The 12,494-nt window shown below is 34.0% G+C and overlaps 1 non-coding gene across 1 annotated transcript; it reads left to right on the forward strand.

The window, feature by feature from the left end:
• The first annotated feature begins 11,931 nt into the window (after nt 1–11,931).
• LOC139879269 (small nucleolar RNA R71) lies at nt 11,932–12,038 on the forward strand. Its single transcript, XR_011770121.1, has one exon. It is a non-coding gene; the product is annotated as a small nucleolar RNA R71 (small nucleolar RNA).
• The last annotated feature ends 456 nt before the right edge of the window (nt 12,039–12,494 follow it).

Consider the following 12,494-nt stretch of genomic DNA (forward strand, 5'->3'; position numbering starts at 1 on the left):
TATAAATATCCCGCCCATCGTATCCGATCGAGTGTATATGGTTATTTATAGGTACGTCCAATTGTAAATCTTTATATTAAATTAACAAACTATCATTTAATAAAATAAATATAAAGCCCATTAATAGCCCATAGTCTAATTTAAACAAGTGTCGTTCTTTTGTCCAAACCCCAATTATGGTACAAAGCCCAATTACCCAATTTTAATATTTAGCCCAACATCACGATTACTTCGGCTTAAATAAGCATAATAATAACTTAGCTATGAGACATTAATTTAAAAAGGTTGAACATAACTTATAATGATTAATAATAGCGTAGCGTTACACGGACATAATTTCGACTTACACCCTTACAACATTCGCTAACATACCCTTATTATTATTAAAATTAAAATTAAAATTAAAATTATAATATATATATATATATATATATATATATATATATATATATATATATATATATATATATATATATATATATATATACACACGTTGAGAGAAAGGAAAGAAAAAGATGTGTTGAGGTTCGGCCAGAAAACTGCAATTTATAGAAGTGTGGCATGCTACAGGAGCTCATGCGATCGCATGAGTTTTCCTCTTCGAATCCATGCGATCGCATGACCGTAATTCTCAGCTAACATTCACAGGTTCAATAGTTTGCCGACACTTTTATTAATATATATATAATATATATATAATTTTAAGTAATTATATATATATTATATTATATTTATGCGCATAGTTGACTTGTAATTTTAGGTCCGTTGCGTCGAGCGTTGAGAGTTGACTCTGGTCCCGGTTCCGGATTTTCGAACGTCCTTTCGTACAATTTAATATCTTGTATTTTGTGTTTTGCATCTTGTACTCTTGTAATTATGAGACGTTTCTCATCAATAATTTGAATCACTTTGATTGTACTTTGTACTTTTGAGCTTTTTGGTCGTTTGCGTCTTCAATTTGTCGAATCTATCTTTTGTCTTCACCTTTTATTATTTAAACGAATATCACTTGTAAATAGAACAATTGCAACTAAAAGCTTGTCTTTTTTGAGGGATAATGCTATGAAATATATGTTCATTTTTAGCATTATCAAATATTCCCACACTTGAGCATTGCTTGTCCTCAAGCAATATAGTCTTGAAATAAAAACATACATGAATCACTTCTTTATTCTTCACACTTTATACATTAGTGATTTCTATACGGCGGTATGAACAATGGTAGTAACGATGTGGTTTACAGTCCCACATGACTATGAAAATTTAGATCCTTAAGGAAATTGGATCTTTATGAAAACATTTGATCTTTTGTAAATTCAATGTACCTTTTACCTTAGATAAGTTTTCCGGAATAACCCTTCACCGGTGTTTGCAAAATGTTTTTGTGGGTTTGGTGGGTTTCAGATTTGAAAATTTTAGCTCAAAACTTATGGTTTTGTGTCACCCACTTGCTAACCTTGTATTAGGAAAGCAACACGTCCAGTATACTTGCTCCGTATATTACCTTTCGGTAAACTACCGTCCGGTTGTAAAGGAAAGCGTTGAACAAGCAACCGTTAAGGCAATGTTCCGTGACATGCTTTTAATTACGGTCTATATCGTGTCAGAAGCAATTACTATCCTTTGTAGGAGCAATAATAAAGATCACCCTATAGTTTTTCGGTCTGGCACAAGGTCCTGTCTTTGACCATGCTATGCAACCACCGTTCTTACGGTTGACACCCGATTTGGTTCAGGTGACCTAATGAATTCCAGGTGAATTCCTAGGATTTTACATTCAATGGTAATGAACGCATTGAAAATGGGTTTTCAGAAAACAAATCGGTTTGTAATTTGATCAAAATATTTTCTTGTTCAAGCTCGAGTTTAGATATCATCAAATTTCATGAGTTTGTTATTCTCAATCTTTAAGGTCAATCTCAAGGATTGAGTAATATCAGGCTTAAAAGCTGATTTTTGATCTTTAAGGAGATTATCCTTTCTGGGGATCTGATTCATTAGTCTTATCAAGCTAATTTGCACGGCGGCCTCCCCATTTTACGAGACAGATCCTCTCATGGTTAGGATAAGTCTGACCACTTGGCGACCCTGTTTGATGCTGAGGTCCGTGGCTTTCCTGCTGATTTTAGAGATGACTTTTCTAGATTTTTCGTCAACCTACAGCTGGTCTGGACGACAACTTCATGACCTAAATCAAGAAGCGCGTGTCTTTTTTGGAAGAATTTACTTCCTTTTAATGATGAAATTGATTCATCGTGTAGATCCATCTTTCTTTCAAATATATTATAAGAAATTGGGTAAAACTGATAAAATTGTCCAAAACAAAAGTATCTTCAGTTATTTGTACAAAAATATGTGATATATGTTTTAAATAACTTGGTAAATTTTTCCCACACTTGGCTTTTATTTTCCTTTCTTTGCCTTTTTATTGTCCTCTATTCCATTTTAAATGAATTCTAACGTTTTGGGTTGTTTCTCAATTTATGTCCTTTCCGAGGTAACAATAATTTCGGTGTTAACACCTAGTTTTATCATTCATAAATATGTATAAACATGATTTTGAATTCATTTATTTGAAAATTTTGAAAAATTTTACTAGAATTGGGTAGTCAGTATATAAGACTAGGGCTGTTCTTTATTATCAGAGAGCACTAGATTCTAATACAACTACTGCGTTACTAGTATTTTTTTAATGTTAACCAAGTGTATAAGTTAAATTTTTTTTTAAAAATCCGAAAGAATTTAACCCCTTCCCACACTTAAGATCTTGCAATGCCCTCATTTGTAAGAAATCAGTAACAATTTAAATTATGGAGGGTGATTAGAGTAGAAAAATGATTAAATTTTACCAAAGTTTCCAAACATATTGGAGTTTGTTTGCTGAATGATAAATGGTGCACATCATTTGTTCATTCCGTCTTGTTGTTACATCACATTTGTTTTTCGTTTTGTCGTCAAAATTAGTAGCTTTTGCTGAACTTAATGTCAGTCTTTGAAAATGCGCTGTTTTACCCTATTGTATACAATTGACAATATACATACATACAAATAATAAAATGCATGGTAATTTGAAATGGGACTTAAAATCCCACTTTCAAATCAAATATGAAATATTAGTACAACATAATAAAAATGTTAAAACTTATATAAAAGTATCACAATATAATATCTTTAAACATAAATAAATAAAAATAATAAAAATATAAAAATCAAAGAAATCACCAACGGGAACTATATCAATCTGGATAGGGGTTCCAGTTCATGTCGTCGGTCGGGTTCCATGGTTGGTGATAGGTGAACTGATAGGCCTGGTTAGGGTCATAGAGAGTAAATGGTGGTCTCATCTCGGGCTGGTGTGGAGGATAGTAAGCGGGTCGGGTCGGTACGTAGTGATCCTGAGGTGATAACCGACTCATGATCTGACGCTGATGATAGTCCCATCTATCTTGCTGTCGTTGCCTAGAATGCTCGTACTCATTCCGGGCTTGCCACTGCTCGTATCGATTATGTCTATCCTGGTTTTTCATTTCTACCTCATCTATACGCTGGTAGACGTCAGTCATAGCCACCCTAATGACATCCCTAATGTCATCCGCTTCCTCCATTTCCTCATCTGAACCTCTCTCTACCTGTGGATGACGACCAACATATGGTACTGCCTGATTGCGTCTGCTTTTCAATACCTTAGCACCCTGATAGACCTTTAATCCTAAGGTATCATCCTGTTCCCTACATACCATAAGTGGACCCCCTTGATCCCTATCTACACCCAAATACTCTCCAATGAGAGTAACAAAAATACCTCTTCCTATTATTCCCCCTTCCTGTATTCCTTCCACTATCTTAGACAAATAAAAACTAACACAGTATGGGATATTAACAAAGCCACTTGGGTCTCGAATACACTTAAGGTAGAATAAATCATGTAAGCTCATTTTCTCCTTGTTGTGACCTCTCTGTGTAATCGAGTTAGCCATAAATCTATGAATTATACGAAGCACGGCTCTGTGAATATGTAAGTAGGAGTGTGTTCCTGCCCGCCCAAAAACATTATAATCTGACATACGCCTCCAGACGGTGTTAGCATCAAAATTCCTATCTACCCTTTCACCATGATAAATCAAATTCATACAATCGGGTAGTAGTAATTCAGCGGGCGTATATATCTGTAACGCCCTGGCCATGTCCAGCATGGACATCCTATACATCCTACGACCAAGTGTAAATCTAAGAAAACTTCTATCATCTAATCTAACTACATCCACATTAAGTGAAATAGTACTCATAAGCTCAACGCACCATTCCTTATATACAGGCCTACGAATGGTGAATAAACGTTCCCAATCGGGAAAAGAAGAGCTGCCATACCTTTGGATCAAATGCTGTCTAACTGAGTTTACTAGTTGGACCCTTTCCAAAGGCTCCCAATCGATTACCCTTGGAACTTCTACATTTTTCGTCACCAATTTGAATTTGTTACTTTGATATGTCGGGTAATCTCTCCAACTCCGATCAAATCTCAAATTGGGATGCAATTGTTCTTCATGAATCGTTGGGTGTTGTACTATCGGATGCATCGAAAATACTACGTAGGTATCAATATATTCTTGTTGCGGATCATAAAAAGGTACGTGTTGATCAGGTTGTTGTTGTTGTTCCTGTTGTTGCTCCTGTTCAGGTTCATATTGCATTTCTGGTTCAGGTTCTGGAGCAGGTTGTCTAGATGATGATGATGCACTATCAGTATTAGTAAATCTCTGCAAAACACAGTAAACACAAATTTTGTGCATCCAAATATGAATTAGTGTTAGCAAAATAACAACTTGAAACAATTACAATAACATGTTTAATCAAAATTAAACTTATACACATTTTCACAATTTTAACAATTCTACACTTTTTCAAATATGCATATATGAAAATGTTTACAAAGTTCATAAGCATTCAACTCAAATAACATGTTAAAATAACCATTACTAGCAATTAAACAAGTTTCAAATGGCATTTACATCAATTTAATCAAGTTCATGAATTTTATACCTAAAAAGTCCAATTTAATTCTCAAAAATCATGTTTAGGATCATAGTTTGGATCATTTAGCTACCTAAATATGTTACACTACTTAAATTAGCAATAATTCATGACAAAAATCGGCCATAACCTGTTTATATCAAAAAGCCCCAAATTGCTCAAGAACACAAACCCTAGATTCCTAAAATTTTTGAAGTTTTTGGTTTCAAATCATGTTAAATAGCATCAATTTAGGTTATACATGCATAATATACTAACAATTTAACACTAATTACACTAGAAATTAACAAAATCAAATTAGGTAAAATATAGCTCAAGAACACTAAAAATCAAATTTAAAGAGGTTTAGGGGTGTAATTGTTACCCTTCTTGATAAACTTCGTATCAAATTCATGATTAGAGCGGATTATAGCAAGAAATTTGGTTGATTTTGGTGAAAAAATGACGATTTTAGGGGTGATTTTGTGAGATGGTTCGTGTATGTGTGTGTTGAAAGTGAGGAGCAGCAGCAGCTCGCTGCCCTTTTTGTTTCTGAGCTGATATTCCTTTCCATGCGACCGCATGGATATTGTGAAGGAATCCCATGCGATCGCATGGGGTCTTTTTTTTTATTTATTTATAAAAACCTTACACTTTTTAAAACATATAATTAATTAAAAATTAAAATTTTGTTTTTTTATTTTTTTTAATTTTTTAGGATGAGGCGTTTCGGATCGTTGTCCTAGTCCGTCTCTCGACAAAATTTTAAAATTTGTTACGTTTTAAGCGCAGTTTTAAAAGTAAAGATTTTTGGATTTTTTAATGTTTTTGACATACTTTAATTCAATAAGAGTAAAAATAATGATAATAAAAGTTCTCGTCCCGCCCTCGGGTAAAGCAATTTCGGTTCAATGACCTAGTTTTCAACTCACGACGAATTTTTAGAAATCACATTTTTAACTTAATGAAATAAAGTAAATTTTTGTTTTTAAATTCACACCAAACTTTAATTTAAAATGCATAAAATTAAAAATTCATATTATATTTTTGTTTTTAAACATACAAACTTATATTAAAAATATTAATTTTTCAAATATTTACAAACTTAAATATATTGATTTTAAAAAGTTTACAATATTAATTTAATATTTATATATTAATTTTAAAAACAAGGTAAAAAATTAAAATAAAAAAAATCTTTTTGGTCTTTTATCCCACTTTAATCAATCAAATATTATCAAAAATATACGCCCCTCTTTTCGGTAAAGTAATTTCAGTTCAACGACCTAGTTTTACTCCTGATGAATTTCTGAAATATTTTGGGTTGATTGATTAAAGATATTTATACCTTAAGAATAAACGGTAAATTTCGCAGTGATGTAATAAATTTTTGTATGATATCAATAATTTCGGTTACGCATACCTAATTTTATTGAATATCAATTTAATACTATATAGCGAACAATTCAGCGTTTATTATCAAAAGGTTAAAGGCAATAAAAAAGTAAAAACTGTACATACTTACCTGTGAGATAGAATTCTCAGAGTCCTGCTTTAGCCGACTCATAGGAGAGTCGTGTGATTTGGTTCTCCATAGCTACGTAAGCGTAACCTCGAATCTTCAATATCTTTTCTTCTAAACATATAAACGGTCCTTCTCTGCATAGAGTAACAAATTCGGTATTTGAATATGTTTGATTATTTGAACATTTACCTTTGTGTGACCATTTTCTGCATTTATAACATCTTTCAAGGTGTCGTGCTCTTCTTTTTGTTGTGGATTTTGATTTTCCTTTACCAAAATGTATCTTATGATGATCTTTTCTGAGTTCTTTTCTTACTCCGTCCATTTTGCCTCTTATGAATGATACCAGTTCACTCGGAAGTGTGTCATTATTACGTTTAGTAATCATAGCATGTAGCATTAGACCATGGTTCAGATCAAAGGAATTCTTCATCTCGTAAAACCTAAAAAAAATAAAAATTCAGAATGGGGGGAGAAGACTAGTTCTTTAGGGTCTGCTAGGGAAAGACCATTCGGATTCCATTCTCGGAAACTACACGAAAACAGAATATCTAACTCTAACAGAAATATATATTACCCTAAAAAGATTCGATCCTTCCCACACTTACTTAGCTGTGGTGTCGAAATTGTGATTAACTTCATCTTCAACTTCCATTAGATTATCTATGTAATGTTTAACTCTGTGACCATTAACTTTAAATTCAATCCCATTTGAATTTATTAACTCTACTGTTCCATATGGGAAAACTCTTTTGACTATGAATGGTCCAGACCATCTTGATTTCAATTTCCCAGAAAATAGCTTGAATCGTGAATTGAAAAGAAGAACTCTGTCTCATTCTTTAAATTCTTTTGAACTTCTGATTCTTTTATCATGCCATTTCTTCATTCTTTCTTTATAAATTAACGAATTTTCATATGCTTCATGTCTTAATTCTTCTAATACATTTAATTGACTTAACCGTAGATGTCCGGCTTCATGTAAATCAAGAATACATGTCTTCAAAGCCCAAAATACTTTATGCTCAATTTCTACTAGAAGATGACATGCTTTTTCATAAACGAGTCTAAAAGGTGTGGTTCCAATTGGAGTTTTGTAGGCTGTTCTAAAAGCCCAGAGTGCATCCTCCAATTTCATGGACCATTCTTTCGGATTTGATCCTACGGTTTTTTCTAGAATACATTTTAAAGCTCGGTTGGTATTTTTTACTTGTCCACTTGTTTGTGGATAATAAGCGGTTGAGATTTTATGAGTTACTCCATATCTTTTGAGAACTTTCTTAAGTTGATTATTACAAAAATGAGTACCCCGATCACTTATTAAAGCTTTCGGTGTTCCAAACCTAGCAAAAAGACGTTTTAAAAAGTTGACTACAACTCGTGCATCGTTAGTTGGGAGAGCTTGTGCTTCCGCCCATTTAGATACATAATCAATGGCAACGAGAATGTAGAGATTATTATGAGATTTTGGAAATGGACCCATAAAGTCAATACCCCAAATGTCAAATACTTCACATACTTGAATGACATTTTGTTTCATTTCATCACGTTGACTTATTTTTCTGGCCCTTTGACAAGCATCACAGGATTTGCAAAGAAGGTCTGCGTCTTTGAAAATTGTAGGCCAATAGAATCCAGCATCGTAAACTTTTCTTGCTGTGAGTTGAGGTCCATAATGCCCTCCTGTTGGTCCTATGTGACAATGGTTTAAGATTTAACTAGCTTCATCTCTGAATACACATCGGCGTATTATTTCATCGGGACAACTTTTAAACAAATGTGGATCTTTCCAGAAATAGTGTTTTATATCACTAAAGAATTTCTTTCGTTTTTGGTACGACAATCCTTTTTCAAGGAATCCACATACTAAGTAGTTTGCAAAGTCTGCAAACCATGGAATTTCATTATAATCTATCTTCAATAGATATTCATCAGGAAAGTTATCTTGTATGGCCGATTCATTTAGAACTTCTAATTCGGGATTTTCAAGACGAGAAAGATGATCAGCGGCGAGATTTTTTGCTCCCTTTTTGTCTCGGATTTCAATATCGAACTCTTGTAAGAGTAAGATCCAATGAATTAATCGTGGTTTGGCATCTTGTTTCGAAAATAGGTATCTTAGAGCAGAATGGTCGGTATAGACCACCGTTTTAGCTAGAACGAGATATGAACGAAATTTGTCAAAAGCAAAGACAATAGCAAGGAGTTCTTTTTCAGTAGTTGTGTAACTCATTTGTGCTCCTTGTAACGTCTTACTAGCATAATAAATAGGTTGAAATCGTTTTTCAATCCTTTGTCCAAAAACGGCTCCCATTGCAAAATCACTTGCATCGCACATTAGTTCAAACGGTAGATTCCAATTTGGAGTTATCATGATCAGCGCATTAGTGAGTTTTTCTTTAAGAATATTAAAAGATTTGATGCATTCATCTGAAAAGATGAATGGAGCATCCTTTTCTAGGAGTTTATTCATAGGAGTTGCAATTTTAGAAAAATCTTTTATGAAACGTTGGTAAAAACTGGCATGCCCTAGAAAACTCCTAACTCCTCTAACATTGGTAGGATGTGGAAGTTTAGCAATTACATCTACTTTAGCTCTATCCACTTCAATTCCTTCCTTTGAAATTTTATGACCAAGAACGATGCCTTCTTTAACCATGAAATGGCATTTCTCCCAATTAAGTACTAGATTTGATTATTTGCATCTAATAAGCATTCGTTCAAGATTAACTAGACATGATTCAAATGTATCACCGAAGATTGAAAAGTCATCCATGAAAACTTCCATACATTCTTCTATCATGTCGTGAAAAATTGCCATCATGCACCTTTGAAAGGTTGCAGGGGCGTTGCAAAGTCCAAATGGCATGAGTTTGTAAGCAAAAGTACCATAAGGGCACGTGAACGTGGTTTTCTCTTGATCTTCGGATGCTATCAGGATTTGAAAATATCCGGAAAAACCATTAAGAAAACAATAGTAACTATTTTCGGCTAATCTTTTCAACATTTGATCAATGAAAGGTAAGGGAAAGTGATCTTTTCTGGTGGCGTCATTTAATTTTCTATAATCAATACAAACACGCCATCCTGTTACAGTCCTAGTAGGAATAAGCTCATTTTTCTCATTTGTGATGACAGTCATGCCACCCTTCTTAGGTATGTATTGAACTGGGCTTACCCATGGACTATCAGAGATTAGATAAATTAAACCTGCATCAAGCAGTTTAATAATTTCTTTCTTAACAACATCTTGCATATTAGGATTTAGTCTTCGTTGGCGTTGCACATACGTTTTATGACCTTCTTCCATAAGGATTTTATGTGTGCAATATGAAGGACTTATTCCTTTAATATCATGAATCTTCCATGCAGTAGCTGGTTTATGAGCTTTTAGCACATAAATGAGTTGAGATTTTTCATTTTCAGTAAAAGAAGACGATATTATTACAGGTAATTCAGATTCACCATGTAAATAAGCATATTCCAAATGGTTTGGAAGTGGTTTTAACTCTAATTTCGGTGGTTCTTCTATCGATGATTTATATCGATATCTGTCTTCTTCTTTTAGCATTTGAATTTCTTCTGTTGTTGGTTCATATCCATTAGCCATAAGTGTAGCTAACATTTCAGTTTCATCAATTGGTTCAGTTCCTTCTCCTAAAGAACATTCTCCTGTCCCTTGTAATTCTGGAAATTCTTCTAACAATTCTGCATGTGAATCTATAGTTTGAATATAATAACATGTATCATCTGCAGATTGCGGTTGTTGCATGGCTCTATCAATTGAAAAGGTAACACTCTCGTCCTCTATACTTAGGGTCAGTTTCTTACCGAACACGTCTATTATTGCTTTAGCCGTGTTTAAGAATGGTCTTCCTAATATGAGAGGAACTCAAGAATCTTCTTCCATGTTCAGAATAACAAAATCTACTGGAAATACTAAAGTACCAACTTTAACTAGCATGTTCTCCATTATCCCTCTAGGATATTTTACTGATCGATCGGCTAGTTGTATACTTATTCGTGTTGGTTTCAATTCTCCAAGGTCTAGTTTAGCGTATAGTGAATACGGCATTAAATTTATACTAGCACCTAAGTCTGCCAATGCTTCTATTGAACTAAGACTACCCAGAAAACATGGAATTGTGAAACTTCCTGGATCTGAAAGTTTTTCTGGTATCTTATTCAATAGCACTGCAGAACAATTTGCATTCATAGTAACAGCCGAGATTTCTTCCATTTTATTTCTATTTGTGATTAGATCTTTCAGAAATTTAGCATATCTTGGCATTCCTGAAATCACATCAATGAAAGGAAGATTAACATTTATTTGTTTAAACATATCCAAGAATTTGGATTTCTCGGCTTCAAGTCTCTCTTTTCTCATTTTACTTGGGTAAGGAAGTGGTGGTTGGTATGGTTTAACATAAGGTTTAGCCTTAATTGTGTTATTTTCATTAACCTTTTCAACTACCGGTTATGTTTCCTTATCTTGCACAGGTTGTGGTTCTTGTGGAGTAAGAATAGCGTCATCAGAAATTACAGGTATTTCAGGTGGTTTAAGTGTAATACCACTTCTTGTGGTAATGGCTTTAGCTGTTTCATTCCGGGGGTTAGCATTTGTATCGCTAGGTAGACTTCCCGGTTTTCTTTCACCTATTAACCTTGCTAGGTTGCTTACTTCTTGTTCCAAATTTTGAATAGAAGCTTGTTGATTTCTAAATGCTTGAGCATTTTGTTCATTGGTTTGTTTCTGAGATGTGAAAAATTGAGTTTGAGATTCAACTAACTTCGACATCATATCTTCTAAATTTGGCTTTTTATCATCGGTTTGTGGTGGTTTGTTTTGAAAAATAGGACTTTGCTGATTGTAAGTATTATTGGATACTTGTTGATTGCTAGGACCTTGTTGGTTGTTGTATGGAACATTTCGGTTATAATTCTGATTTTGATTGTAAATTGGTTTTGGCGGTTGATAATTATTCTGTTAATTATTTCCAGGCCTATGGTTCAGGTATGAAACATTCTCTCTTTGTTCCATTGTTTTTTCAATACTGAGACAATCTTTTTTTAAATGTGATCCTCCACACTGCTCACAACTAATTCGTATTGAGTGAATATCTTTAGTCATCTTTTCCATTCATCTCTCGACAGCATCTATCTTTGCGGAAATGGAATCAAAGTCATGGCTACAATCGGCTCTAGCTGCTTTAGATGATCTAACGATATCTTTTTCTTGATGCCACTCATGTGAGTGGGAAGCAGTGTTATCAATAATTTTGTAAGCGTCAGTTGCGGTTTCCTTCATAATGGAACCACCATCTGCTATATCAATGTCTTTTCATGTAGTGATGTCACATCCTTGGTAGAATATTTGTACTATTTGATAAGTGTCTAAACCATGTTGCGGACATCCTCTCAACAACTTTCCAAATCTTTTCCACGCCTCATATAAAGTTTCATTTGGCTTTTGCGTGAACGTAACAATTTCTCCTTGAAGTCTCACGGCTTTAGATGCCGGAAAGAATTGTTTAAGAAATTTTTCAACTAAAACGTCCCATGTATCAATCGCCCCTTCAGGTAACGATTCTAACCAATTTTTGGTTTCTCCCTTTAAAGTTCAGGGAAATAACATGAGATAGTCCTGTTCATCCTACAGTTCTCTTATTTTAAATAAAGTACAGATCCTATTAAAGGTACGAAGATGTTCATTTGGATCTTCCTTCGGCGTGCCACTAAATTGGCATTGATTTGTTACCATGTGTAGGATTTGTCCTTTTATTTCATAATCTGGCGCATTAATGTCTGTTTGAGTAATTGCGTGACCTTGGCCAGTGCGTTTAGCTCTCTGTTTGAATGATTGGTGGTTCCGGAGGAAAGATTAATGGTTCAGGATCTCTGAATTGTCCCTGAATATCCTCCGGATTCTCAATTGTGAGGTCGGGTTCAAAAAATGGAT

This window comes from Rutidosis leptorrhynchoides, chromosome 11, assembly GCF_046630445.1.
Source record: "Rutidosis leptorrhynchoides isolate AG116_Rl617_1_P2 chromosome 11, CSIRO_AGI_Rlap_v1, whole genome shotgun sequence".
NCBI lineage: Eukaryota > Viridiplantae > Streptophyta > Magnoliopsida > Asterales > Asteraceae > Rutidosis > Rutidosis leptorrhynchoides.